Genomic DNA, 9,901 nt, shown 5'->3' on the forward strand with positions numbered 1-9,901 from the left:
AGATGAGTGATGGGGTGCGGGGTGGAGAGATGGAGGAGAAGGCAGAGCCTTGGGGCCCTTACTCTGGAGAAAGAGGGAACTGGAGAGTCTACAGCAGTGAGGGACAGGCAGATATGAGGAAGCCATGGTGGGGTCCTGGCCTGGTGGACTGCCGCCAAGAACCTTGGCTGGGTCCTTAGTCCTGCTGCAGCTGGGGTCTGTGTTAATGTCTCTGACCAAGTTACCAAACAAAGGCCAAGCCCGAGTCTGTGGTCTGGGCTACCACCAGAGACCATGTGGATATCTGAGGGCACTGCAGCCAAGGGGAGACGTGGTAAAAAAAGAAAAGGCGGGTGTTGTGTCTCGACTGGTGTGTTGTCCGTATCCTCCCCCCAACCCCTCCCACGTGCAAAGTGGCTCATGGACCGCCCAGGTCAGAGGGAGTACCAGGAGAGAAAGAACAGAGTGATATGCAGCTCGGAACCGGTCACCAACTCCTGCCTTTTTATTATTATTATTTTTTTACTGCAACAGGGACATGCTGATCTGAGTGGCCTGCCCTGTCACCTAAAGCCATGAGGACATCCAATCCAGGCTACTGCCAGGGGCCATGTCTGGGTTTGGGGGTCTGTGTTGATGTCCCAGGCCCATGTTACTACCAAAGGCCATGCAGATGTCTCTGGTCTGGACTGACTTCTGAGTGACTGTGCTGAACTGACCCTGCCTTTCACTGGTTACCATACTCAGGAGAGATGACCTCAGCCTGGGCAGTGCAGTAGAGCTGACCCTGATGGGGGGGGGGGGCAGGGTATGGGTGAGCTTCCCCCAAGAGTGTGGCACAGCAGAGCTGGACCTGCCCCTTGTCTGCCTGCAGGTGGCTTTGGGGGAGAGAGAGCTGTTCCCCACTCCCATCATCCCGGGTGGTAGGTGATAGAGCTGGCTCTGAGGTCATCAGAACAGAAGAGTTGGTTGGCCTTGCTCTTCCGGGGAGAGTGGACCCTACACCTCACCTGGGCAGCACGGTATGTCTGGCTCTGGTGGGAAGGCACAGAGGAGAGCACCCCAAGGACACTCCAGCAGGAGAGCTGACGCTGCTGCCCCTGACCAGTTTCAGCACTGAGTAAGCTAGCCCAGGCAGTGCTGGAAAGCTTGCCCTGTGGTTGCTGGTTCAGGACAGTTGACAAGCTGACTGATTCAGCTACCTCCCAGGCCTAGATCCTTGGCTTTGAGTTGGCCCACCCCTATGATCTACATATCATCTATCTACAATCTGCTGGAGCATATGGAGGGGCCAAAGCTGCAGGATCTTCGTGACACAGGGTAACAACAGGATATCCGAGAGGAGTCCCACTGAGCATTCAATATTGATGATGGAGCAGAAGCCAGAGGCCTCAAAACAGACCAATAACTCATCGCAATGAACATTTGCAAATAAAGGAGTGTGGACAAAAGTGCAGCTTTCACGACAAGGGTGGGAGGGGATGTGTTATTTTTTATTCAATCTTATATTCTGAGGGGGAAGTGGCAAGGACGGCAGATACAAGGGGACAGGGAGATGAGTGGGATTGGGGTGCATGATGTGAAATTCACCAAGAATTAATAAGTTTTTTAATGAAACAAAATTTTCAGGTAAATGGATGTAACTAGAGAACATCTTGAGTAAGCCACCCTACACCCAGAGAGACGGATATGGTGTGTATCTGGTATGTGGATGTCAGCTGTTAAGTCATTGATAAGCAAGCTACACTCATAGTCACAGAGGTTAGGTGGGGAGAAAGGGACCAAGTGAGGGCGGGATCTCCCTAGAAGGGGTAAACAGGATAGACAGTTATAATTGGGGAGGGGCTGGGGGAACCGGAACAGGGGGACCAATGGGGAGGGGAGGGAAGCTAGAGGAGAGGGAGGGCCAGCTAAAACTAAGGACTGTTTGAAGGCTCACACGGAATCCTAAAGCATATACATATATGAAGGCAGTCTAAATGAAATTGCCAAGTAATGAGGAGACAGCAGCCACAGCCAGTCATTTCTCATTATCAAGTGAGCCTTCCAGTACCCAGAATGGGTTACATTGATTTGCGTTGGCCAAGGAGGTCCCATGAGAACCCCAAACAACCTAGGCCATTGCCAAGGCTATTGGTGGCTCCTCACAAAAAGACGGTAAGGCCCCATTGTTGAAGACAACACGTACACGACTCACGGAACACCTACCCAGAGCCTTCAGCCCTGTGAACTAGTTTTCGCGGTGCTGGAAGGTTCTCTCCACGCTGTCAAAGGAGAAAGGCAAACACCAACGCAGCCGCAAACCTTTCGATCTGCAGCGGCGCTGCCTGAGAGATCCCTCGGTGGAATAACACAAAGTTTGTGGCGGTAACCAACCAATATCTGATTTAAGACACACTTCTTGAGATGGAGTCCATACCTAATGCTGCTTTAGAGAGCCAAGCAGTTGGGGATTAGATATTCCAGAGACCTAGGGTAAAACCAAATACTACTGTTCTATTAAAGGAACGTAGTGATAAAGTGCCTTGCTCAGCGTCAGAGAAGCTCCTTGTGAGAGCAGAGATCCACAGCCAGACAAGCAGAGAACACTCAGCCCAAAAGGGAGGTCTCCATCAAACCCTCCCCCTTGGGACTCAGGGAACTCTACAGGAGAGGAGTGGAACGAGTAGCAGCGAGTTTTGTTCTCGAGCTAATCCTGTTACCACCTAAAAACTGTTTGCAGTGTCCCACGTGTAGCCTAAAAGAAACCTGCCCCCAGTTGGTTCTGATTGGAAAATGAAGTTGCCAATGGCCAATGGCTGGGCAGGAAGAAAGAGGCGGGACTTTTAGGATTCCCTGGCAAGAAAAGCAAGGGAGAAGTGAACGTAGGAGGGACCATGCAGCGAAGGAGCAGGAGGGTGAGACCTGAAATGTAGGTGCAAAGGGTCCCATGGGAGGGCTGCCCAGAAGGAAGCAGGGAAGCAAAGTTAAAATATAGATTTAGAAAGTGTTAACTCAGGAATATTGGAGGAGAGCGTGTGCCAGCCACAAAAAGGTTCAGGAGTGGCCCAACCATTGAGCTAGTAAGGCATATTAAAAATTAAGCTGGTGTGTGTGTGTGTGTGTGTGTGTGTGTGTGTGTTTCATTGAGAATCCAGAGTCGTGCACACCCTCTGAGAGCTCAGTGCGGTTTAACTATTTACCGCTACACTTTGGAACATGCTCTTTCTCTCCTAGTGAGTAAGAATTTCCTGTTCATCATGACCTTCCAGGCTGTGTCACGGAGAAAGCAAACGGCCAACTAAAATATTAAAACCGAAAGACTTAACTGGACTAAAAGAGGCGGAGCACCTGAGGCAGCATGCTGGTGAATGCCTGTCACCTCGGGATTTAGGGAGCAGGGGACCAAAAGTCCAAGTGAAACAGGTCCTTGAAAAGCCAGTACCAATGCACTTCCCTCAGCTCCATAGAGTAAGATTTGGTTTAGACCAAATGTTTGCAAACTGCCCCCCTTTCCAAGCATGCCCTTGAAAACATTGTTCTCAATGTTGGGGTGACGCATATACAATTAAAAGAACCAATTGGTGCTAATGGGAATGAGTGGGTGAGGAAAGTCCAGAGGCCAGGCATCAGTGTGTGGATGGGTGCAAGCTATAAACCTCCCCTGAGTAACGTTCTACCAGGCCACCGGTCAGCAAGGGAGAACACGACGTCAGTTTCCTTTCATCTCAGTCTTCTTGAGTTCTTTCTGCCTTCCTATGTATGACAGTTAAGGACGGAAATGAACATGTAGTGTACCTGATAATGTCACGCAATGACCTTACTCTTCCTTGTGGTTAGATTAGTCAGCATGTCTGGGAACTCTCTCTAAAAAGAAGAAAATAAAAATGGCATTAAGGTATTGATTCTGTCAATGGACTGAGCAAATTGTCGCCAGGAAGCCAAACACACCGGCTGACTCCCATGTACTCAATACTGCTGTGACCTCTGTTCTTGTGTCAGGAACTGAGGCTTAGGCGGAAGGATACACGTCTGGATTTATAATAGGTGTCAGTTTATAATGGTATGTCATTAAACGTGGTGTCCGCGTGGTTCTTTGTTTTTAAATTGTTATTCAATATATCCTGATCCTATTTTTCCCCTCCCCCAGCTCCTCCCACCTTGTTCACACGAGTCTTCATCTATTCTCTCTAGAGATGTGCTGAAGGACAGTGATGACTCTCAGGGTGGAACCTCCAAACTAGCCAAGAGACCATTTCTGTCAAGGTTCAGAGCCGTCGCCACAATTACAGGCTTGGAGAGCTACATGTGTGCCTCAAAGAGCAACTGAAGGCTCTTCTGAGGGAGGAGGAGGCATCCCAGGGACTTCCAGGCTGCCACTGCCTCCAGCCTGTAGCTGATGAGAGAGCAACCATAAAATCAGTGTCACTGAGATGCAGAAAAATGAGAAGTCGCACAAATCTCTCGTGTGGATGGAGCTATCCCTCCAAGCTGAAAGGAAGAGATTCTCCTGCGTATCCCTCTTTCCATTCTCCAGTACACCACCGTGGAGGGTCTCCATTAGACTTTTCTAGAGAACCTTGGAGTGCTCTAGAAGCAGACAAACCCACCGACTTAGCATTCTTCTGCTGAGACCTCCATTCCATTGCTTTTCTCAGCATCGTAGGCAGGCAGGGAACCTGTGACTTTGAGAGTTTTGCCGGCTGCTTGGTTCCAGTCTGTTCTAGTGATGCTTAGTAAACAGGACCATCTTTTCCTTCAGCACCTCAGTGCTGGGTTCCAAAAGATCTGAAAGCGAGGAAAGCTCACACTTGCTCTTGGGCTCATGGTCCCTTGGACTCCTGGACAAGAGTGGGTTGATACTACAAAGGCTTTGTTTCCCACAGAATGATACGTGACACAGATCAACTGAACCTTTTCCTGAACACACTGCCGTCAGGCACACGTGAGACTCCCTGGAATCTGGGTTCAGAACCACATCCTAAAAATAAAAGCTGTAAAGGCAAATGCGCCTAGCAATTTCTGGGTGTTTTTCTTTGAATACTGACGTTGAAATAGAAAATTTTCCACAGCCCTTAACAGCTGGCATCTTTCCATGTGCAGCGTATAACAATTGATACTCGTTGAGTTCCGAGAGTTTCTGAGAAGCCGATACTCATCTCACGGGGCCTTGTTACTCATTATCATTTTTATTTCAATGGGAAGAAAAGATGAGCGAAGACTGATTAATTTGACACAGATAATTCCAGTCTGAGCATTTCAATCTCGACACCATTGTAAGGTCTTCGCATTGTTAACAGTTCTTTGTCCTTGCCTGCACTGCTCCTTCTTGCCGCCCTTTCTGATTCGAATCCATTTCGTGTTGGTCCTTTTTCTAGATCTGTGTCAGCAGTGTTCAACTACCATGGACCTCTTGGTTAAACAAGGATGCTGGATAGACAAATGCTCGATTTTCCCATTGACTCGTAAGCCTTGCTAGTTCCTCAGACCCTATGACAGGTCATTGTCTGCAAATTCTCCAGATGCACCTGTGTCACCGTGGAAGCTGCTCCCTTAACAGTGACTCGGTGTTTTTTTGTTTTTTTTGTTTTTTTTTTTTTTTTTTTTTTTGCTTTTGAGAGGGTGAGATAGAGTCTTGTTATGTAGCCCTGGGCTTGTTCCTTTACTAATGTTGAAGCCTGACCCCGCCCCCAGCATAGCCTTAGCTGCTTTGTTCCCTGACCACCAACTAGTTCATATCATTGCTGAATGTGGCTGCCAGTCATTGACAGAAATATAACTTGACTTGGAGCAGGGTCGTGCTGACCACATACCCTGTATGTTCACTATGTTAGGAGGTTTGTAATCCTAGGAAATCCATAGCCATAAGCCTCACGTAGGGCCCACCAAAGATCAGTTATGAGCCGCTTTGTCTAAAATGGCTGGAGTCAGGGCGACCACTGGACAGCACTTCCAGCACCTGCATATGAGCTCATTATGGTTTTTGCTTCTCTCGCCTTTATAAGCTGGCCCTGAGAAATACCCACCACACAGCTTTGAGCTGTTGCCCTGGTTGATCAGTCTTGAGGAGTGGACGCTGTTTAACTGAGATCGATGTCTGTGTGGTTTGTGGGGCGAGTCCTGGACCCCAGCGACTAATGTGTTTTCTGCTTGGTTTTCTCAGGGAGGAAGGAAGACAAGAGAACCTTCCTTTGAGTTTTCCGTTGGGGTCACCTCAGTGATGGGTTCACAGAGGGTAGTTTAAGCCTCTGAAACAGCATGGTGGCATGCTTCTCCAAGTCCCTCTCGCCCGCATCTCCAACTTGAATCCTGTAGTGTCCCCTGAACTGGCAGCAGCTTCCTGGGTTATTTCTGATGATGTCATCAAAAAGTCTTTTTCATTCAGCTCATCAACACTGAGGTCACAAATTCTAGTGTTAAATACCCTGCTGGAATCTCTCTTCTGTTGTTTCTACTATCCCAGCCCCGCTCAGTGGCCACTCCTTCCGCTGTTGGCTGCTGACTCTGCAGGAGAGCCTCCCTTCTAACCCCGGTGCTTTGCAAGGACTCTGGAGCCCTCCTCGACGAATCATTCCTAATGGGAGTAGAGAGGTTACTTCCTGGCCCCCAGGATTTATGTTGGGTATCTGTACATAGGTAGGTAGGTACCACATCTTCTCTTCCTGCATCTAGGGATTATTTTTCTGCATTAATATACTTTTAATATCAGCTCATTGGACATTGGCTACCAGTGAGCGTATATTTTGTTAAACCAGCCAAGAAAACTAGTGATGCTTCCAACTGTAAAGACTGACGCATTAGGGGCTGGGGATTTAGCTCAGTGGTAGAGCGCTTACCTAGGAAGTGCAAGGCCCTGGGTTCGGTCCCCAGCTCCGGAATAAAGAACCAAAAAAAAAAAAAAAGAAAAAAAAGAAAAGACTGACACATTAAATCCAGACTCCCAAGTCCATGCATTTGACTTAATAGCTGTCTGTGACTCCATCCCCACAACAAGCCTCAGGCTGCTGCCTACACCAATTAATCAGGGGCTGCTTTTTTTTTTTTTTTTTTTTAGTAGAAACTAATTTTCCATCTGTTGGACTATACTTTTTCTCACTATAATGGAGGTTTGTCTGCAGTTATAGTTCTAACAGCTAAAAGCACTCATTGGCAAAGAAAGAATCTGGCTTTAGGAATCTCAGCTTCATTTGAACTGTCTCAGCTGTGGCTTTCAGATGTGGCTTTGGAAATGCCTTCTAGATAATGCACTTGTACAACAGTGTTATGGCTGTGCTGAACACAGTTTACATCATGAAAGTCAGACTGAGTCTCCTGATTCTGTTTTTGTGCAAAATTGATCTTTACTGCTAAAAACAAAAATGAGGTCACCTACGGGCTTCCATAGAATGTCTCTGGTTCTTTGCCATGGGGTAAACTGTAGCAGCGGAAAACTGACAGCTGAGGCTGTCCTACTACATTGTGCCTCAGAAACTTCTCTGGCTGCTGTGAACAAATTCAGAGTGGGAAGGGACTTAAAGGAGAAAGGGCTTATTTGGGCTCACAGTGTGAGGGCAAACAGTCCAGAGAGGTTGGAGCAGAAGACTGATCAGATTGTATCCAGTATGGTCAGATTGTATCCACATATTGTATCCAGTGTGGTCAGATTGTATCCACATATTGTATCCAGTGTAGTCAGATTGTACCCACAGCCAGGATACTATCTGAATGCTTGTGCTCAGCTGGCTTTCTCCTTATGTAATCTAGGGCCCAGTGCATAGAATGGCGCCACTCACAGATAGAATGGGTTTTCCCACTTCAACCTAATCTAAATAAAACATCCCCTCGTATGCATTCTTTCATCAATATGCCCAGAAGCGTGGCCTTTGGTAGAATTCTGCATCCTATCAAGTAGAGAATAGTAGCTAAAACACATTGCCTGGTATGTATAGTTACCAATATAATGTGGTGCATAACTGTAATCCCAGCACTTAGAAAGCAGAAGCAGGAAGATCAGGAGTTCAAGGCCAGACCGGAGACCCTGTCTCACATAATTGCTAATACATTTAGTGCCGTTGGATAAGCAAGGGGCAATAACAGTAGATGCCAGTGTCTCTTTTCATTCTCAGTTTGTATATGAGAAACTGTACCATCTCGCCAGCATCCCCTCAGTAGCTACAAGGAAGTCTTCCATTTCAGATGTTTGGCTCTGTTTCTAAAGAAGTTTGATACTGATGAGTCTGAAAGACATTATTCATTGGGCTGAAGAGATAGCACAGTTGTTAATGTGTGCTCTCGAGCATACCATGGCTTGAGTATGGATCCTCAGTATTCATAGAAAGGCCAAGTATAATATCACACGTCTGCAATGCCAACACGGGGAGGTGGAGGCAGGAACATCCCTGGGATATGGAGGTTGGCTCCACAGTCAGGACATAGACCATGTCTGAAAAAATATGCTCGACAACAATAGAGGAACACACTTCCACATGCACCTGCACACCCACACATGAGCACACACACCGCACCATACCACACTACACAGACACACATACACACATCTACACACACATACATATATACAAAGCACACACACACGTCACACCCCAGACACAGACACACACATACACACACATGCACATACACCACACACATACATATATACACACATACATACACATACCATGCTATACTACACACACACACAAACACACATACACATCTACACATACATGCGCACCACACACAGAGACATATACACACACATGTGTACACACACACACCACACACATACATACACACAGAGTTATTAAATGCAGCATTATTTCTGTGTTGATGCTGATGTTCACAATGAATGTTGACAGTTTAAAAGCCCTGTAATTACCTGGAAGCTCGGGCAGTATTATTTCACTGTCTTTTATGTATTAAAATATTAAGTTGCTGATAATAAACATTTGGTGAGCTGCACTTTCCTAACTTATGTTGGCATCCCTTTATTTTGAAATCACCAAGAGACAAAAACAGTAGAGATGATCTAGGCCTTTCTAGGGGCCCCTGTATATGGATTTTTCTTGCCTTCTGACAGAAATGGTTTGCCTACATCTGTACAGACGAGAACATAATTACTGTAAGGAGGGCGAGCCCACGTCTGCTCTGTGCACTCACATTTGCTCTGCAAAGGGCAGCACGTGTGTGTCCTCAGCTGTGTCTGAAAAGCTTTGCTGTCTCAGAAGCTCGCTTGCATTAAACATGAGAGCCAGATAAGTGTGGTTGCCACAGGGAATTGTAGGCAGCTCCACACAGCCCAGGATGAGCTTTGTTCTGGATGTACAATATTTCCTGGGCTGGGAGGGTGGGGGAGGGTGGGGGACAAGTGTTTCTGAAGCTCTGGGATTACAGGTCCCCACCACCACACTCATTTTATGTAGTGCTGGGTATCAAACTCAGGGCAAGTACTTTACCGACTGAGCCGTGGCCCGGCCCCTGATTTCAGTGTGAATTTTTTGAGGGGAGGAGTGGCAATGGTTTAAGGATTGCTTCTCCCTAACACCCCCCAAAGAACAGGTGACAGGCTACAAGGGTATGCCTTGGCTGTGTGAAGGATGAGAAACCCCCTCTAATAAAGAGTGAATGCGGGGCTGGGGATTTAGCTCAGTAGTAGAGCGCTTGCCTAGGAAGCGCAAGACCCTGGGTTCAGTCCCCAGCTCCGGAAAAAAAAAAAAAAAAAAAAAAAAGAGTGAATGCAAGAATGCAAGAGAAGCTTTCAAGGTAGAAAGGTCAGAAGAGGAGAACCGCACTAAAAGAAGAAAGCTTGAAGTAGACCAGGAAACAGCTCTGGAACGCCCATATAAGCCACTCCCTGCTCTGCGTGCGTGCGTGCGTGCGTTGTGTGCGTGCGTTGCGTGCGTTGTGTGCGTGCGTGCATGCGTGCGTGCATTTGTAGCATCCGCAGTCTGGGCTGCTGTCT

This window comes from Rattus norvegicus, chromosome 1 (genome assembly GCF_036323735.1).
Source record: "Rattus norvegicus strain BN/NHsdMcwi chromosome 1, GRCr8, whole genome shotgun sequence".
NCBI classification, from domain to species: domain Eukaryota; kingdom Metazoa; phylum Chordata; class Mammalia; order Rodentia; family Muridae; genus Rattus; species Rattus norvegicus.